Source organism: Neoarius graeffei, chromosome 8 (genome assembly GCF_027579695.1).
Source record: "Neoarius graeffei isolate fNeoGra1 chromosome 8, fNeoGra1.pri, whole genome shotgun sequence".
NCBI lineage: Eukaryota > Metazoa > Chordata > Actinopteri > Siluriformes > Ariidae > Neoarius > Neoarius graeffei.
This window is the reverse complement of record NC_083576.1, coordinates 21,806,549-21,827,885: the sequence shown is the minus strand read 5'-3', so window position 1 is coordinate 21,827,885 and position 21,337 is coordinate 21,806,549.

Here is a 21,337-nt window from a genome sequence, read left to right as displayed (position 1 = left end):
GACTTCCGCCTTGTATCGCCTTTCATTAAAGAGTATAAAAGTATAAAAATACTGCAAATACTGATGCAAATACTGCCCATTGTGTAGTTATGATTGTCTTTAGGCTTGCCATCCTTCCACTTGCAAGTGGTAAGTGACGCGCATGCCCGACATGCACTGAGATCACACACAGCGGCTCAGTCCCGAATCACTGCTCGTGCACTTCACTTGCATGCTCTGTGAGCTGCGCAGGGCCGGAGTGCGCACCCTCCAGAGGGCACTCGCTGTTCAGGGCGGAGTGATTTGGAGCGCAGGATGCCTGCGGAGCCGAGCGTATCCGTGTATTGGTGTTGCTGTGTGCACGCTAATCGTGTATTGGCGTTGCTGTGTGCACGCTAATCGTTTTGAAAACGTTAATCTGATGATCCGCTGATACGGTCTAATGTAAACCCCACCTTGGTTGTGTTTGGGAGCCTGGGCAGCCATTAAAGTGATAGTTTGCTCTTCATTTATTCTCACTAAACATTAAAACTATTTCTCTGCTTGTGTTATACCTGGATCAGACTCCACAAATTCAAGTATATGATTTTGTTGTGACCGACAAATTTCCAGTTAAGTGTCAGGACTGAATGCCAACATTGGGAAGGACAAATGATGACCTAATTGAAGAACAGCTATGTGGTGTCTGGGATGTGCCATGACACTCCGACAAAAGATCTACAGTATCTTGCAAAAGTGTTCATCACCTTTGATATTTATCCAGTTTTGTTGCATTAGAAGCTGGAATTAAAATTATTTTTGGGGGGTTAGCACCATTTGATTTACACAACATGCCTACCACTTTAAAGGTGCATTTTTTTTTAATTGTGACACAAGCAACAATTAAGATGTAAAAGCAGAAATCTAAAGTGTGCATAGGTATTCACCCCCTTTTGTATAACACCCCTAAATAAGAGCTGGTCCAACCAATTCACTTCATAAGTCACATAATTAGTTGATTAAGATCTACCTGTATGCAAGTATCACATGATCTATCACATGATGTCTGTATAAATCAACCTGTTCTGGAAGGACCCTGACTCTGCAACACTACTAAGCAAGCAACATGAAAACCAAGCCTCCAAACATGTCAGAGACAAAGTTGTGAAGAAGTACAGATCAGGGGTGGGTTATAATAAATATCCTAAACTTTGAATATCCCAGGGAGCACCATTAAATCCATTATAGCAAAATGGAAAGAATATGGCACCACTACAAACCTGACAAGAGAAGGCTTCCCACCAGCACTCGCAGACCGAGCAAGGAGGGCATTAATCAGAGATGCAACAAAGACACCAACGATAACACTGAAGGAGCTGCAAAGATCCAGAGTGGAGATGGGAGGATCTGTCTATAGGACCACTTTAAGCCGTACAAGAAACCTTTATTTGTCACATGCACACTTCAAGCACCGTGAAATTCATCCTCTGCATCTAACCCATCTGAAGCAGTGAACACATGCACACACACTCAGAGCAGTGGGCAGCCACACCAGAGCACCCGGGGAGCAGTCAGGGGTCAGGTACCTTGCTCAAGGGCACCTCAGCCCAAGGCCGCCCCACATCAACCTAACTGCATGTCTACACGCCACAGAGCAGGGCTTTATGGAAGAGTGGCCAGAAAAAAGCCATTGCTTAAGAAAACATGTTTGGAGTTTGCCCAACAGCATGTCCACAAACACATGGAAGAAGAGTCTCTGGTCAGACAAGACTAAAATTTATCTTTTTGGCCATCATGGGAAATGCCATGTGTGGCGCGAACTCAACGCCCTGAGAACACCATTCCTACAGTGAAGCATGGTGGTAGCAGCATCATGCTGCGGGGATGTTTTTCATCTGCAGGGACAGGAAAGCTGGTCAGGATTGAAGGAAAGATGGATGGCACTAAATACAGGACAATTCTGGAGGAAAACCTGTTTGAGTCAGCCAAAGGTTTGAGACTGGGACAAAAGTTCACATTCCAGCAGGACAATGACCCTAAACATACTGCTAAAGCTACACTGGAGTGATTTAAAGGGAAACATTTAAATGTCTTGGAATGGCCTAGTCAAAGCCCAGACCTCAATCCAATTGAGAATCTGTGGCATAACTTGAAGATTACTGTACACCAGTGCAACCTATAAGGTTGAACTGACAGAGATCAGCTGGTTTCCCTAATGGAAAGAAACGTTGAAGGAGTTGGAGCAGTTTTGCCTTGAGGAATGGGCAAAAATCTCAGTGTGCTAAGGCTAGATGTGCTAAGCTAATTCTCCGTTTGCGACCACGTGACCAAAACTGCTTGCGTCATTGACCGCCACCATGTCGGAGGATATACACACACAGTGGTAAGAGTATAGACTGGAAGGTAAAGAGGAGTTACATTTAGAAGTTTGTAGTTATTTCTCAAATCTATTTTAAAAACAATCATTTTGACTGCCTCAAAAGATAGGTATCTAACATACTATATAACATATTTAGTTATAAAAGAGCACTCACTGGGCGAGGAGGCTGCAGTATTTGAGGTAGGAGATTGACATGAATCCTGTTCGATTGACTCTGGGATCGTTTGGGAAGAGTCTTCAATAATTTTGCGTTTCTTTCTGTGCTCTGTAAGCCTAGCATTTCGAGCTACCACTTTAGTACCATCTTTGATTTTGTTGTGGCCCATATTTTGTGTTGAAGCCCAGTCTGGATCAGTAAAATTGTAGAGATTGTCAGTCCAGTGCGCAGCTGGTTTCCCTAATGGAAAGAAAAAAGCTAAATCAAAGCAGCGCCATCAAAAATTATATCCAGTTCTTTTTAAAATGAAATAATCGTAGAAGCCTTTGATTGTCAGATCACGCACTTGATGATCATGGCTTTGTCACGTTTGACAGTGGCGAGTATCTGCATGACCAGGCTATTAAATGATCCAATATTTCTTATATTGCGATCTTTCACTACTAACTAGTTCATAGCTCTTACCATTGATAAAATATTCACTGCAGACTCGTGTGGTTTTTGCTTTCTCATCACTTCAGCCTGATTTATGTTGAACAGCCATTGATGTCTACGCTCCATGGACAATTCTCTTGGTTTTTCTCCTGGATTATTTATAATTTCTGGAATTCTAAAGAACTTATAAGTCCCCTTGTCTCAAATAGAGTTGTGCCCGCATCCAATTACAGCACAAAGAGTAGGCATAGCAAAGAAACAAAAGGAATGCTTGAATGTAACAACCTCTCGAGCATATATTTTATAGTAAATGTGTGCTGTGTGAGTTTGTGTATATCCTCCAACATGGCCCACTTCCAATTCAAAGCCTCATGCATAATTAGCTATGATGTCACATGCAAATGAAGAGAGACATACCCCAAGAGACATGCAACTGTAATTGCAGCAAAAGGTGGCTCTACAAAGTATTGACTTTGGGGTTAAATACCTGTGCACACTCCAGATTTCTGTTTTTTCATGTTAATTATTGTTTGTGTTACAATTAAAAAAAAAAACACTAGCTTGCAAGACACTGTAGCATGTCAGAATTTTTTGTATTTTCTCACCTCGTTTGGTAACTCCTATGATGTTCCTTGATGTTCTTTCTATAGCCATGAGCTTGACCTTCCACGCAAGGATGTGAACGATGATTGTTCAGGGTCAAACTTGTAGTGTTGCCAGTCTCTCAAACAAGACACAGCAATAATTGATTGCACTATGATTGCCATGACATAGTGACCGTTGTGAAAGAGAAGAATATCTTGGCATTAACGTGAAATAGTGGAAACAGTGGCCTAAAACATATCAACAAATCTGTGTGACATCACTGAAGAGCTGGGTACAGGTTGAGACATAATGATGGGTGAAACAGACTCTTATTGCTTGTTAGCTACATTAGTCTCATAGCTCAAGAGCAAAATTAAAGAAGCAGATTATCCCCCCCCCCCCGAACTGTTCCTTTAATATGAAGAGTATAAGGAATATAAAAATATTGGAGGGCGGCACGGTGGTGTAGTGGTTAGCGCTGTCGCCTCACAGCAAGAAGGTCCGGGTTTGAGCCCCGTGGCCTGTGTGGAGTTTGCATGTTCTCCCCGTGTCCGCGTGGGTTTCCTCCGGGTGCTCCGGTTTCCCCCACAGTCCAAAGACATGCAGGTTAGGTTAACTGGTGACTCTAAATTGACTGTAGGTGTGAATGGGAGTGTGAATGGTTGTCTGTGTCTATGTGTCAGCCCTGTGATGACCTGGCGACTTGTCCAGGGTGTACCCCGCCTTTCGCCCGTAGTCAGCTGGGATAGCCTCCAGCTTGCTTGCAACCCTGTAGAACAGGATAAAGCGGCTACAGATAATGAGAGATGAGATGAAAATATTGGATGACACCAAATGGACATGAGTTAATTCATATTCCCCCATTCTATCTATCTATCTATCTATCTATCTATCTATCTATCTATCTATCTATCTATCTATCTATCTATCTATCTATCTATGATAAGGAAAATAAGGCCTGTTCATCACAGCTTGTTTTTTTTTTTTAAATCCCATATCAGGAGGCTATAACTACATTTGAATTAGATCTGGAGAGCAAAAGAGTTCATCCTCAGGAAAAGGACAGGGTGTGTGTGTGTGTGTGTGTGTGTGACCTATCCTGCCCAGCTGCTAAAGTGAATTCCTGACACTAACTAAAACATTATTGCCAGAAATCACTCCACCTTTGGATGGCACAGAAGTGCAATCACGTACCACAAGGAACAAACACACACACACACACACGAACATGTGGTCTCATTTAGGATTTTTGTAAGGATCTACAGTATTTCTCTTTTGCCTCATACTTTCTAAAATCTTTCTTGTCCTTATCTCCTGAATTCTCAGTGTCATTCCTTGTCTACCTCCAGGTTTTGTCCTTTTTTGAAAGATCATTCTTGTAGGCAATGTTCACACTTTAATTGTTATTAAACAAGGAACACAACTCTTTGGGGCATGTTGTTAGAGGAAAATAATCAGTGACAGATTGGTCTGATTTGACCTGATGTGAAGTGAAGTAAATGGTACCACCTGAGAGTTGATTATTTAAATAATCTTGGCTGGCTTTTTTCATGGTATATCAGATATATTCCATTCAGCTAGCATGATATTGAATGAGTTGAAGACGAGTTCAGTATCATGCTAGCAGAATGGAATATATCTGATATACCATGAAAAAAGCCAGCCAATATTATTATTATTATTATTATTATTATTATTATTATTATACATACATACTCTCTCTTCCAGTTTTTTGATGTCCGTTGGTATGTTTTTCTTTTGTAAACAGAGAGGAACCTTCAGGGCCTTCTAGGCCTTCAGAGAAGGCTCAGACATATCAGCATTTCAAATGTTATATTTAATTTCTTTCATTCTTTAATTATTTTAATTCTTTCATAATTTCATTATAATTATTCTCTTCTAATTCGGCCTAATTTTCTACCAAATTTGCCTCAGAAATGAAAGGGTTCCTGAAAACATTAAAATAGAGTTATCCAGTTAGATTTTTTTTGTTTGTTTGTTGTCTCTAGGCTGAGAAGAGTTTAGAGCTGGCTCACTCATTGATTAGGACTTCATTGCTGGGACATAAGGCCATGGCAGTGTATGTTTATGTAAGAAGTGACAGATAAATTAACCAACCAAATTTTGATTTATAGTGGGAGGGACCAAAAATGTATCACCTTGGGCCTTCTTGAAGGCCAACGCTAGCTTAACCACGAGTCAGTGCTGTCAGTGCAGCAGTAGTGTCACCTTCCAGCTGGTGTAGCATTCATCAGTAGTGTTAGCAAACGCTAATGAAGCGGTCAAGCCAGTGCTATCAAGAGCAAGTAGCACAGGCTAATGACCAAGAAACTAAGATTTTTGTCTCCAGACTCTTCTTTCATGCACACTCGCCACAGTATTTTTCACTCAGACTTAAATATTCATTTCCCTATGTAATTTACTTTTAACATCAACATTGACAACTACACACAACAGAGCTACCTGGCAGCCTGCTGCTAATCACTTGCAAAATCCTTTGCCCTGTTGATTTTCTGGTGTGTCTGGCAAAGTTCTGGCTGAGCTGAAGTCCCAACTCTAATAGTAACGGTTCACCACTGCTTGTAAATGTGCGTGAAGAATATCTAATTAAGTTTTGGTAGCCTTTTGGGTGTTCAACGCATCTTTCTCTTTCCTGGTGAACAAAGAAATGCTTCTGTGCATGTGCAGCAGAAAACTTTCTCATTGAATATTCGCATCAGCTCCAACGTGTGACATCATGTTGTCTTGACAACCATGCCATATCGTAAACTATATTCAATGCTCATTCTCTATTGGGTAGAATGAAGTAAGACACGTAGGATAAGTGATATGCTAACAATATCGCATGCTATCAAACCAAATGAATGAAACCTGCTAGAAGGGAATAGAATACATGTTTTTATTCCATCAAAAAAGTGTCCTGTATGTATAATAATTTCCAATGGCATGTTCCTTTTATTCTTCTTGTACCACCGCAGTTCACTAGGCATTATATTTTTTATTTACTAATAAATGACACATCATACTTTTTAACAATTTAGAGTCCCATTTAATGTTGTGGAACATCTACAACAGGACTTAATTCCTTATGTCATAACAGCTCTAAACCTATTTTTCCCTCTCTCTTGACGTTAATAAGACAAATGTTTATTGCAGCATGTTATTACGAAGAAACAGGAAAATGTCCTGAAGACTTTTTCATGGGGGAAAACATATAGTAGCTTACCACTGTTACAATGTGCTGACACTGGAGACTCCTTCCAGGAATGAGTGCATTTATTTGAACCTGTGATTTGAATTGAAGGTGGAACTAGTGTCAGGGCTGCTGTTATAGAAGTTTCATCTATGCCTTCTGACCAATCAAAATCAAGAATTCAACAGCACTGTGATATAAAGTAGTCAATTATATACAGATATTATTATCTAACAATCTCCTGCAGTGTGGAAGGATCTCAGTATTCCTTTGTTGTAACTTCCACACTGTAGAGCTGAAGATAGAGTGCTTTGTTTATCAGATGTGCATAGTTTGGGTGAGTATCTGTTTGGAGATAAGCTCTGGCAGGTCTGTGAGGAATGCATTGTGTGCTCTTACCAGTGGCTTCATGGTACAAGACAAATCCACAGACTGCAAGAAGTGAAAGCACTGTTTACGTGAATCTCTACATCCTGTATCTCTGACAGCAACAACAGTAAACAGGTTCCGAAATAGCAAAATTCACGATAAGTCAAACACACTTCCTTTTTTTTTCATCATGGGCCATTGTTTGAGCAACACAATGAATTTTAGGCCTCCTAACTCAGCCCACTCAGAAAAAGAGAGGATGGAAGTGATTGTAGGGGAAGGAGGGGGGTTAATGGGGTGAAGGATGTGAGGGTGGAAGACGGCTGTGGGATTTGGGGATGTAGATGAAAAGCTACTCACACACATTGTGTCTAAACTATGGTGCAATTTAAGTCACATATGTAGTTTTAAAGGCAAGCTAAAAGAAATATGGCAAGCAGACTTTGTAGCTTTGGAGAAACAAAAAAAAAAGAGATGGAGGGAATAGTTGTAGGAGAAAAACAGTTCAGTTTATTTGCAATTAACTTGGCAGAGAACTTGGTGTCCTTGGCTTATAAAAGGAAGAGGCACAGTGTGTACGCTAGGTCAGGACTTTGTGCCAAGATCTGTATTAGATGGAGTAAGTTAATGCAAAAAAAGTTGTGATTTATATTTAAATATACAGTACTGTGCAAAAGTCTTATGCACATGTAAAGAAATGCTGGAGACCAAAAATGGCTTAAAAATAATGAAATGTTTCAATATTAAAAAATACAGTAAACAGCAGTAAAGCATAATAAATGAAACAAATGCCGCTTTTCCACTACAAACGCGGCTGAGCCGTGCCGTGCCGAGTCGAGCTGAGTCGAGCTGAGCGGGGCTGTTGGAGTTACATTTCGACTACAACCGCGCTGAACTGTGCTGGCTGGAAGTGGGTGGACACATTGGGTGGAGTTAGCGAAAGTGGGTGGACGTCATGTGATGTCGTTAAGCAGCGCAAACAGTGACATCAGTGACAGTGGCGGAACAAGTCAGAGCCGGGCCGGGGGCGGGGCAAATGACCGGGCCCTTTATTAAAGCTTATCATAACATCATTTTAGGCTACAAAATGTCCGCAACTGCGGTGTTTACCAATTTCAATACTACCGGGTGCAACTATGTTATTTTGTACATTAAGTCCTTCAAACGAACATGTAACTCAGAAACAAAAAAAACATTCGGCGACATACTGTACATGGCTCATAATAAAACATCAATAGCCTATACTGCGCACATTATTTGAAGGGCATACGAATGAGCGCTCAGAGGTTGCAACGGTGACAGGAAGAGTCAGAAATAAAAGGAGGGCGGTGCAAACCTCACTGAATGCACTGTGTTTACCAATTTCAACACTCCGGGGTGCAACTATGTTATTTTGTACATTAAGTCCTTCAAACGAACATGTAACTCAGAAACAAAAAAAACATTCGGCGACATACTGTACATGGCTCATAATAAAACATCAATAGCCTACTGCGCGCATTATTTGAAGGGCATACGGCGAGCCTTGCGCTCCGCGAACTCGTCCACGATGCTCTGTATGTCACTGATTCAGTGATCTTTTAAGCGGTAGTCTCACGACCCGAATAGTAAACAATAAACATGGAGGACATGGAGTCGTTAGTGTTGCTGGTTTTGGTGCTGTGGCTTGTTGTCACCGACAACGCGGACAGATACTGGCAAGAGTGTATAGATGAGGCGAGGCGCATAAGGCTTCAGAAATTCTCGTAATTCATAATTATTCTCCTTCCGGGTTTGCAGTGTTTACAGATCCCAGCGCGCTCGCGGGGCGTGTGTGGGCATGTGAGGACACTCCTCCTCACCAATCAGTGCACAGGGGAGTGTCTGCTCACGCCCCCAGCCTCAGTCGGCACGGTTTGGCTCGCTTCAGCCCCACTCCAAAACGGTGCGAGTTTTAGGGGCTAAGCAGGGCTGAAACGAGCTGAGTCGTGCTGGTTTTTGGTAGTCGAAACGCGAGCCGTGTCGGGCTGAAGTGAGCTGAAGCGAGCTGAAGTGAGCTGAAAAAGGGTAGTGGAAAAGGGCCAAAAGTGAGTATTTGGTGTGAAACGACCCTTTGCTTAAAAACACACACACACACACACACACACACACCAACAACAGTAGTCTCCGGTACAATGAGTGCAGTTTTATAAGGAAATGAGCTGAGGGTTTTACTGAGCATCTTACAAAACCAGCCACACACTGCAAAAAACTGAAAACTGAATTTGAGGAGAAAATTACTTAATACGAGTGAAATTATCTTGCTACATGGACATATATTTTGACTTGATAAGACATTTTAGAATAAGTTGGTTGCAATCTAGAACTAGGTTTAATAATCTCAGAATTGGTGTCTTGTATTCTTCTAATAGGAAATGCTAGATCGTTTCAACTATTTTCAAGATATTTTCACTTGCTAAGATATTATTTTTTGCAGTGCAGTTCTTCTGGATACTTTGACTGTCACATTTGCTTCTTAATTTTGCACCAAAACCCAGTAGCCTTCATTATGTTTTCTTTTTTAATATGAAAAATGATCTCTTATGTAATATGCAGCTCAGACACAAACTTTTTTTTGTAACATTTAATTTTGTGCTGGAAAACGAACATTTGGAACTCTAAAATGTTTTTGTACAGACTCGATAATGTAGAAGTCATAAAATAGAAATCTATAACAAAGTTTGGATGAAAAAAAGGGTGCAGACTTTTGCACAGTACTGTAAGTTTACTGATAAATATTTATTTCAGATTTTTAATGGATTTTTGGTTAATGTTTGCCAAAGCCCCTCCTTTATGTTTTCCCCTCCAAAATGGTGGTCCACATTTGTTTCTATTTGAAGAGTCTTTGGGCCTTTATAACAAATTCCTATGTGTCAATCTATGAGGTGATATTTGAGGTTGTGAAGTGTATGGTTTTGTTTTTATAGGAAACTCAATTATTAATATTGATATTTAGGCACTGCCTAAAAGCAGAGCTTCTGATGAGTGTATGAGCAAAATATTTGCAAGGGCACAAAATCAACTTGAATAGAGTAATATTATTATAGCATATGAACCATCGAATTGTGTAGTGTATTTCGTGTTAATAAATTGCTGCATTGTCTTGTGACAGTGATACCAATAATGAGATATATGTCAGAGTTATGAATACATATGTATTCCTTTCTTTGACACCGCATGCCATGCGGCAGAAACAACGTCACAACATTTATTATGGTGTGACTCTGTTGGGTGTCTTGTGGACAGCAGTGAATCAGCGCTTTCACTTTACATCATTATGATATAGTTACGATTGAATATCAAACTTGGCATGTCAAACATCCATGCACATAGTGCCATTAGAGCTAATTAGCATGCACCTGTTCCCGATTAGAGCTCAATCGCAGCGCATGCATATAAGGACTCTGGGCAACACACAGACTTTGCCAAGTATACGCTCTGTATCCTACGTCTGACATTACCAAGCCTTGTATTTTATATCACTTTTCTGGTTTTGACCCTGTTTGTGTTTTTGGACTTTGAGTATTGTTTTACCTCTGATATCCTGTCTGTGCCTCACTCGACCACTGCCTGTTTTTTGACTAAGCCTTTGTTTACGTTTTGGATCTGTTTGCTACCATACTTTCAGTAAAAGTCTTCCTGCACATATGTCCATCTATTGGCCTTACACCACAGAAACTGTCAATTGTCCAACAAGCTAGTGGACTAATAAAACTGTTTTAACTGGTTTTATATGAAACTGTCATGAATATTTTCCATAAAATGTGTTAGTAAATAATACTGTTATTTTTTAAAAAGCAAATTAAAAATAAGCACTGGATAAAAACCCATCTATCTTATGTAAATTAAGATACAAATTTCATTGTCAGTTGGTCAAGTGTTTATGAGATACATTGCTTTGTACTTATAATTGGGTTCCCTGTGGTAGGACACATTCATCGTACATGCTGACGTCATACAGTCAAAAGCCATTAAAAAATCAGGTTGATGCATGACCATATTCTCAGGGAGCTATGCATATCATTCACTGTAAAAATGTAGCAAAGTATACAATTTCTGTGTAAGTTATAGTTTCTACAACAAAAGCTGATATGTCAGCTGAATGACTGTCTCTGAGATACTACTGAGTGTAAATATACTATGTAAGATGTACAGTAACAATCTCGAACATGATGATATTTGAATGATATTTGAAGTCTCTTCTCTCTTTTTTATCCTTACTAATGTACAGACAAAATCATGCTTCATAAAACCTACAATGACATAAATCTTTCATAAAAACTCCTGCAGTTGTATGCAATCCTTATGAATGTGTGTTATAAAGTCATTATATAGGCCTCTGACAAATAAAGCCTTCAGCTTATGTATATTTTGGCACAGAGTCTGCAAGTCTGGTTTTGTACTGATAAGATATAAGATATTCCATTAACTGGTGTCTTGATTACCATGATGTCGAATGCTTTCTAAAATGTCAATTTAGGATAAGATCTAGTGACTATGAAGCTCATAACTTATGATTCCCTCATCATCCAAACATTAGTGAGCCCTTACGCTCATGGATAGGGGCGGGGCCATCCTAGAAGAGCCCACTCCCATCAGCATCATCATAGGATAAAGATGATCTGTCAGAATAAAATTGTATTAATTTGCAATAATGGTTCCCTCTCAAGGGACAAGTAGAGCCAAAGCATGTTAGCAAAAATAAATGCCCTCCACAGCATAACAGAGCCAGATATTTTTCAAGAAATTTTTGATCTGCTTGAGCACATGTCTGGTCTGTTATCTGTCAAGCTTCATTTCTTTGGCGGTCCTATCATACCAGAATAATTTTTCAGGAAGTTATGGGGTTGAACTCTGTCTGTGTTTTACAGAGGAATGACTGCAGTTTGGCTGGTGATGCGGCTGAGGGCAGGCATTTGTTCTGAATCCAGTTTAATGGTCCATCTTTAAAGTCTACTTAAGTAACGAAGTTGAAATCAGCAATGTTTGTCAATTAGTGAGAGAGAGAGAGAGAGAGAGAGAGAGAGAGGTGGAACAAGAGAAGGCAAGTGACCGACTCCTACAGCTCTTTGCAAATGGATTTAATTAAAGGGAGGATTTGTGTGAAAAGGATCCTGTGTTTGTTTTGGAGATAAAGCCTGATTACATGGACAGACCACTGCACTCTGCAAGATACACACACACGCACACACACATGCACAGGCTCATTAATGCATATGACTCAGACACAGAAAGCAAAAGTATAATAAAATCAAGATCTCGGGGTCTGTATGTCTTTCACCCATTTCAGTGTTATCAGGCTGCAAAGCATTTTATTGGCTTTTGGATTTGTTAAGTTAAGCCTGCTGGCTTAATGGGAAAGAAATAAATAACTATTGCTAATAACTTATAACTATTACTATTGCTTCAGTCAGCCAAGATATATGATGCCACATATGTACCCTTCTACAACATTGCACGCACGCACGCACACTTTTCCTTCTCTTACATGTTAGGGTTTTGCTGGGATTCGAACCTGGTTCGTTGGTGTGATAATCCAGCAAACCCCCACTAGGCCACCAGGGGGATGACTCAAATGCAGAGGCGTGAGGCGGAAGTAGAAAAAGAATCAAAAGGTTTATTTAAACTATATACACTATATACAGGGCAAAACAAAAGACAAAAAAAAAAACCAAAGAGTATAATCCAAAAGAAAAGCAAAGTGCAAAAATTCAAAAGCTAAGAAGATCAAAAAACACAGTACAAAGGAAACTGGAGATAAACATAACAGCACAAAGACTCCGTGACAAGAGGACTGAACTCAGGGGTATAAATAGACAAACTAATTAAGGACACAGGTGAAGATAATTAGGCAATTAACACAAACACAAAACACAGGAACAGTGGCGGCCTCTAGAGGCCAAAATAAACACGACATGAAAAGGAAATAACAGCGGCCTCTAGAGGCCAAAACAGTCCTAGTCCTAACAGGACCCCCCCCTCTAGGAGCGTCTCCTGACGTTCCCAGGGCGATCCGGATGGGCCGAATGGAAGTCCCGACATAGTTCTTTATCAAGGACATCCCGAGCAGGAACCCAGCAGCGCTCCTCAGGACCATAGCCCTCCCAGTCCACCAGATATTGCAACCCGCCGCGGACCCGGCGGGAGTCAAGCAGGCGATTCACAGTGAACACAGTCTGCCCCTGGAAGATGCGGGGGGGTGGGGGGTTCCTAGGGGCAGGGGCATACGTAGACGTCAGTACGGGCCGTAACAGGGAAACATGGAAAGTGGGGTTGATCCTCAGAGTCCGGGGCAACTGGAGCCGGTAGGAGACAGGGTTCACCCTGCGCACCACCTTGAAGGGGCCAATGTAGCGAGGAGCAAGCTTGCGGTTCTCCACCCGCAGTGGAAGGTCCTTAGTGGACAGCCAAACACGCTGCCCAGGGCGGAAAGCGTGTGCAGGTCTTCTATGGCGGTTGGCCTGAGTCTGGTTGGTTCTGGAGGTCTGTATGAGGGTCTTCCTGACCTTGCTCCAGGTCTTGCGACACCGTCTCACATATTGGTTGACCGAGGGCACCCCCGCGTCCTCCTCCTGGTCCGGGAACAGAGGTGGCTGGAACCCGAATTGGCACTGGAATGGCGACAGCTTGGTGGCCGATGACTGCAGGGTGTTGTGGGCGTACTCCGCCCATGGCAGCCAGGTGCTCCACGATGTCGGGTTATCCATAGCCAGGCCTCGCAGGGTGGTTTCCAGGTCCTGGTTGAGCCTCTCCGTCTGACCATTGGACTGTGGGTGAAACCCAGAGGAGAGGCTGGCAGTGGCTCCGATGACCTTGCAGAACCCGTGCCACACTCGGGAGGAGAACTGGGGCCCTCGGTCTGAGACGATGTCCTGTGGAAGACCAAAGACTCGGAAGACATGATTAAACAAAAGTTTCGCAGTTTCAAGAGCAGAGGGGAGTTTGCACAGTGGTATGAAGCGGCAGGCCTTGGAGAATCTGTCAACTAAGACCAAAATGACCGTGTTACCTTGTGACTCAGGGAGACCCGTGATAAAGTCGACTGCCACGTGGGACCAGGGACGCCGGGGAATGGTCAGAGGATGCAGGAGACCCTGGGGACGCTGTCGTGGGTTCTTGGTTCTGGTGCAAACCTCACAGGACAGGACAAATGACCTTACTTCCTGCTCCATGTTAGGCCACCAGAAGCGTCTTTTCAGGAAGTCCAGGGTCCTCCGAGCTCCCGGGTGGGCGGTGAGAGGGGAAGAGTGACCCCACTGGAGAACCTTGGCCCGGGCTTGATGTGGGACGTACAAGAGGCCTGGTGGCCCTGTCCCAGGACCGGGGTCCTGGCGTTGGGCTCGTCGGACAGCCTCCTCAATACCCCAGCGGACAGGGGCCACAATCCGGGACACAGGGATAATAGGCCCGACTTCATTCTCCCTGTTAGTGGCAGAGAACAGTCTGGACAGTGCGTCAGGTTTGGTGTTCTTGGAGCCGGGGCGGTATGAGAGGGTGAAGTCAAATCGACTGAAAAACAGGGCCCACCTAGCCTGTCGAGGGTTCAGTCTCTTGGCTTGCTGGAGGTACTCCAGGTTCTTGTGGTCAGTCCAAACCAGGAATGGATGTTGTGCTCCCTCCAGCCAGTGCCTCCACTCCTCAAGGGCCAGTTTGACCGCTAGCAGTTCTCGATCCCCCACATCGTACCGGGACTCAGCAGGACTCAGGCGGTGGGAGAAGTAAGCGCAGGGGTGCAGCTTTCCTTCCGAACGTTGAGAGAGCACCGCGCCGACACCACTGTCCGAGGCGTCCACCTCCACGATGAATGGTTGGGAGGTGTCCGGGAGAACCAGAATGGGTGCCGTGCAGAAGCGGTCCTTGAGGTCTTTGAACGCCTTTTCTGCCTGAGGAGACCAGCCATAAGATCCACCTGTCCCTTTGGTGAGGTCTGACATGGGTGCTGCCACAGAACTGAAGTTCCTGATGAACTTGCGGTAGAAGTTAGCGAATCCTAAGAACCGCTGAACCTCCTTAACGGACTTGGGAGTAGGCCAATCCCGGACGGCCAGGGTCTTGGCAGGGTCCATTTGGAGTTGGCCTGTCCGTACAATAAATCCCAGAAAGGAGACCTCGGGAACATGAAATTCGCATTTCTGGGCCTTGGCGAACAGATTGTTCTGTAGCAGCCTCTGGAGAACCTGGCGGACATGGTGGCGGTGCTCCTGCACGGTCTTGGAAAAGATAAGGATGTCGTCGAGGTAGACAAAAACGTATAGGTTAATCATGTCCCTTAAGACGTCGTTGATTAGGGCCTGAAAAACAGCTGGTGCGTTGGTGAGTCCGAAGGGCATCACCTGGTATTCGTAGTGCCCAGACGGGGTGTTAAAGGCAGTCTTCCACTCGTCTCCCTGTCGGATACGGATGAGGTGGTATGCGTTCCGTAGGTCCAACTTGGTGAAGACGGTGGCGCCTTGGAGCAGGTCGAAAGCTGTGGACATCAGCGGAAGGGGATATCGGTTGCGCACAGTGATCTTATTCAGGCCCCTGTAATCAATACATGGTCGGAGCCCCCCATCCTTCTTGCCGACAAAGAAGAAGCCGGCTCCAGCAGGTGAAGTGGAGGGTCGAATAAACCCAGAGACCAGGGCATCTTTGAGGTATTCCTCCATGGCCTTGCGTTCTGGCTGAGAGAGTGAAAACAGTCTGCCACGAGGAGGGGTAGTCCCAGGGAGCAAGTCGATGGCACAGTCGTAGGCCCGGTGCGGAGGAAGAACGGCGGCCCTGCTCTTGCTGAATACCTCCTTGAGATCCCAGTACTCTGTGGGAACTTGAGATAACTCGGTGAGATCAGGGGGCTCGGCAGGAGACACAGGAGAGCTAGAGAGCAGACAAGAGGCATGGCATGCAGGGCCCCATTCCACAACCTGGCTTGTTACCCAGTCTATGCGAGGGTTGTGGCGAGTAAGCCAAGGAAGGCCTAGAATAACTGGGAACTCAGGTGAAGGAATCAGGTGCAGGGATATTTCTTCCTTGTGACCTTGAGACTGGAGGAAAACTGGAGAAGTAACTTGGGTGACTCTTCCATCACCTAACGCTTGGCCATCGAGGGCAGACACAGACAGTGGGACTTCAAGAGGTGCAGTCGGAATATTGATGCTTTGGGCGAAGTGAATATCCATAAAGTTCCCAGCCGCCCCTGAGTCTATCAAAGCTTGACAAGAGTGGACAGACTCACCCCAGGAGATGGAGACCGGGATGTAGATTCCTTGGCCAGGGAGTCCGGGAGAGAGGGTAGGCCCCGTCACAACCCTCCCTCGGCTGGACGGGGCGGTCCTTTTCCCAAGAGTTCGGGACATGATGCTCGGAAGTGACCAGGCTTGCCACAGTAGATGCAGCACTTGTCCCTCCTTCTGCGCTCCCTCTCAGATGCGGAGAGGCGAGTACGACCCACTTGCATGGGTTCTGGACAGTCACTGAAGGAGGTAGACGGTCTCCAGGTAGAGGTAGGGAGGCTGGGGGGGCTCAAGGCTTGGTGGCGTTCTCTCATCCTGTTGTCCAGACGAATAGCATGTGAGATGAGGGTTTCGAGGTCACTTGGGCATCCAATAGAGGCCAGACCATCCTTGATGGGGTCAGACAGACCATGGTGGAAGGCTGACACCAGGGCAGTCTCGTTCCATCCACTTACTGCTGCGAGTGTTCGGAACGAGATGGCGTAATCTGCGACGCTTCCTCCTTGCCGGATGGACATGAGCTTTCGGGCTGCGTCGGTACTGATGTCTGCCTGATCGAAGACCCGAAGCATCTCTTCAGAAAACAGCTGGAAATCAAAGCACTCAGGTCCCTGTCTTTGCCAGATAGCAGTAGCCCAGGCTCGCGCCTTACCAGCTAATAAGGTGATCACAAAGGCAATCTTGCGGCGATCCGTAGTGTAGGTGGTAGGCTGAAGCTCAAAGGTGAGTTGACACTGGGTAAGGAACTCTCGGCACTCACTGTGCTTGCCGTCATACCTCTGTGGTGCAGGAAGGCTGGGTTCGCGAGGTGAAGAAGGCAGCATTGCAGGAGGCACTGGAGCAGGAGTGGGAGCTGGATCAGGAGCAGGAGATGCAGGCAGAGATGTCAGCTGTGCCAGGGTTTTCCCAATTTGCTGAAGCAGTTCCTCGTGGCGAGCGAGGGCCTCACGTTGGCTGGTGAGCGTACGTCCATGAGCGTCCATGGTCGCTCCGAAGCGTGTCAAAGCTGCCATAATTCCCTGAAGGTTGGCCGGGTAGACAGTTGAAGCAGCCTCTGCTGAGTCGGTCATGACGGAGTCTTTCTGTTAGGGTTTTGCTGGGATTCGAACCTGGTTCGTTGGTGTGATAATCCAGCAAACCCCCACTAGGCCACCAGGGGGATGACTCAAATGCAGAGGCGTGAGGCGGAAGTAGAAAAAGAATCAAAAGGTTTATTTAAACTATATACACTATATACAGGGCAAAACAAAAGACAAAAAAAAAAAACCAAAGAGTATAATCCAAAAGAAAAGCAAAGTGCAAAAATTCAAAAGCTAAGAAGATCAAAAAACACAGTACAAAGGAAACTGGAGATAAACATAACAGCACAAAGACTCCGTGACAAGAGGACTGAACTCAGGGGTATAAATAGACAAACTAATTAAGGACACAGGTGAAGATAATTAGGCAATTAACACAAACACAAAACACAGGAACAGTGGCGGCCTCTAGAGGCCAAAATAAACACGACATGAAAAGGAAATAACAGCGGCCTCTAGAGGCCAAAACAGTCCTAGTCCTAACATTACACCAGTTTGCTTTACTGACACACACCTTTTCTTATGTAATTCTCCTTGCTCTCAGTTTCTCAAAACTAAGAGGTTAAAGTAGTTTCCAAACTAATCGACATAATTTATTTCCAAATTGCTGCATAACAGTGCACCGTAGCACTGTGGTTTAGTGTACTGTTGCCTCACAGCAAGAAGGTTCTGGGTTCGAGCCCAGTGGCTGACAGGGGCCTTTCCGTGTGGAGTTTGCATGTTCTCCCCGTGTCTGCGTGGGTTTCCTCCGGGTTCTCCGGTTTCCCCCACAGTTCAAAGACATGCGGTGAGGTTAACATGAGGCTTGGGTGTAAGGTTTGCTCAAGGGCTGAAGTGCCCTTGAGCAAGGCACCTAACCCCCAACTGCTCCCTGAGCGCTGTAGCATAGCTGTCCGCTGCTCTGGGTACGTGTGTGTGTGCTTATTGCTCACTTGTGTGTGTGTGCGTGTGTTCACTGCTTCAGATGGGTTAAATGCAGAGGATGAATTTCACTGTGCTTGAGTGTGCATATGACAAATAAAGGCTCCTTCTTCTTCTTCACACTCGGAGGGAAGTGCTATCTGCCATCTTCTGCATACAAAAGCTCACAGATGTCTGCCATTGCCCAGTGTTGCTGTGATTGACAGGGCAGGGAGAGTAATGCCATCTGTCCAACCCTGAGAGAACATGGCCAAATTTGCTAACCTGACTCCTGGCCATGGATGGCTGTGGTGTCATTGGGATTCATTCTCACTTTGAGAGTAATTACTAGTTTATACTGAAATTGTTACTACTCAGCTACATTTTCAGTTGTAAAGTGAACCGAAGAGAAATTTCTCGCACACCAACACTATATTGCTTGTGATATTGGATAATGACAAACAAGACCAAACCCCTATTTATATGCATGGATATGATCACTATAACTGGATTGGTATGCATTTGCTTTTCATATTTATAGGCACTTTTGGATTATGTAAACCATCTATATGTTCAAGTATTCTTATTGCATTGATAAATCTATTTATTAGCTCTCTGTAGGCAGGTTTCCATAAGAGTTTTGTGCAAAACAGAAACTTTAAAAAAAAGTAAACAAAACACAATTGCAAATAGTCTGTGTTTCCATTGAGTGATTTTATGTGATTAAATCTGAGTTTTCTCCTCTCGTCATAGTCAAAACATGATTTGTGAAAATTTCCATTTCAACATTGCGAGATATTACTTTTTGTCAAATCGTCTGAAAAACCACTTCATGCAAGTGTATAAACACTTTTGCGATATGAGTTTTTTTTTTTAAATTCACGTTTCCATTACTCATTTTTTAGTTTGCAGTTTCAAATTAAGTATTAAGCATGTTGAAAGGCAATCTGCCTTGTGAGATATTGTTTAAGGTGCTCCTTTTGTGAGTTGTGTTTAAAGCATGTTAGAGTTTCTGGATTATTTGCTAGCCATCCATCCATTATCTGTAACCGCTTATCCTGTGCAGGGTCGCGGGAAAGCTGGAGCCTATCCCAGTTGACTATGGGTGAGAGCCGGGGTACACCCTGGACAAGTCGCCAGGTCATCACAGGGCTTATTTAATATCCTGAATATGAAAACTGAAGATGTTCATGATAACATCTTGTTACTGTAATATCACATTGCATGAGCAAAAAAGTCCTAATAACATCTTTTACTATGAATTCCAAACATGCATATGAGAACAGTAGTGTTAAAAATGTTAAAATTGTAATAACAGATTTAGATAATATGTCTTGATACCATGGCTTGTGTGTTGCTTTGTCCTATTCTGTGGCAGCAGGAGAGTGGGCAAGTGTCAGCTGTGAACGGCGAGGAGGCGGGTTGAACCAGTAGGTAACATGTGATGAGGTGCACCTGTGTCAAATTACTGGCTGTCTATTAACCTGTGTCTCTGTGTGTCTTTCAGACAGTCAGGAACGAGAGAGAGAGAGTGGTGACACCCCGCTCTGTGTGTGTGTGTTTGTTTTGTGAAACGTCACTGAAAAGTGTGCAAAAATAAAAGAACTCACCTGTTCTGAAGCCTGCTTCCCGTTCCTCATCTCATCTCATTATCTCTAGCTGCTTTATCCTGTTCTACAGGGTCGCAGGCAAGCTGGAGCCTATCCCAGCTGACTACGGGCGAAAGGCGGGGTACACCCTGGACAAGTCGCCAGGTCATCACAGGGCTGACACATAGACACAGACAACCATTCACACTCACATTCACACCTACGGTCAATTTAGAGTCACCAGTTAACCTAACCTGCATGTCTTTGCACTGTGGGGGAAACTGGAGCACCCGGAGGAAACCCACGCGGACACGGGGAGAACATGCAAACTCCGCACAGAAAGGCCCTCACCGGCCACGGGGCTCGAACCCGGACCTTCTTGCTGTGAAGCGACAGAGCTAACCACTACACCACCGTGCCGCCAGCTTCCAGTTCCTCTGTTTCCCAAAGTTAGAGATCTCTTACATGTTCTGTTGTGGATGCATTCTTTTCTAATATGCTTTTCTTTCTCTTACTATTGTGTAGCTGTCCTCACCAGGGGAACAACAACTTACTCCAGTCTTTTCTACCATTGTTTCTATAAGATATAACGACAAATGATTGACAGACAGAGACCCGCCTCCTTTGGAACGAACTACCTGATTGATTACTACAGCTGGACTACTTTGAAAACTTATGTTCCTGATATCAACCTAATGAATCAACCTAAAATGGTCATTAGGACATTTTTTCTCAAAGCATTTATTTTAGTGATAGAAGTCATGATGCAAAGATGGTTTAGTTGAATTATTAAAAAAAAAAAAATTCCACCAGCTTTAATGACTGGTCTATTTAATTTCTTGTTTCCCCTAACAGTGAGAATGTCTCTGTATTCAAATTTACATTATACAATAATTACGGTCCACTAATTTGATTGGTTGTCCAGTGTTCCAAGAGTGCTGATATTTCGCAATAACAGCACTGGGATGGTTCACTGTGTATATCACTCCACTCCTTCATGCAAAATTCCACTTCCTGGTTTGAAATGGTTACTACAGTAATGCTAGCTGCATCATCAGCAGACATGGAAAATTATCATTTTTAGGAATATAACTTTTGACTTGAAATATGAAAGCTCGTCAGAGGAAAATGAAAAGGGAGAAGGAATGTCAATTTAACCAGAAGGACCTTTAATGGGATTGTATAAATCAATGTGAGCTAGCTAGCTAGCTGATGTGCTATAAAGTGAGCGTGGTTTATTTGGGATCTGTTTCTGAATGTGGAGCAAAAAATAAAAGAAACGTGTCCAAAATGTCATTTACTTGATATTAATTCCTTGTTTGTAGAACTGTTATATAAAAGCAATATCACACTCAAGGTCATACTGTTGTACTTAATTCATTAAGTTACAATTGAATCACAACCATGATGATATTCAGTACATCAGCACTCCCTCTCATGTAATATTCCTTAATTACATTTT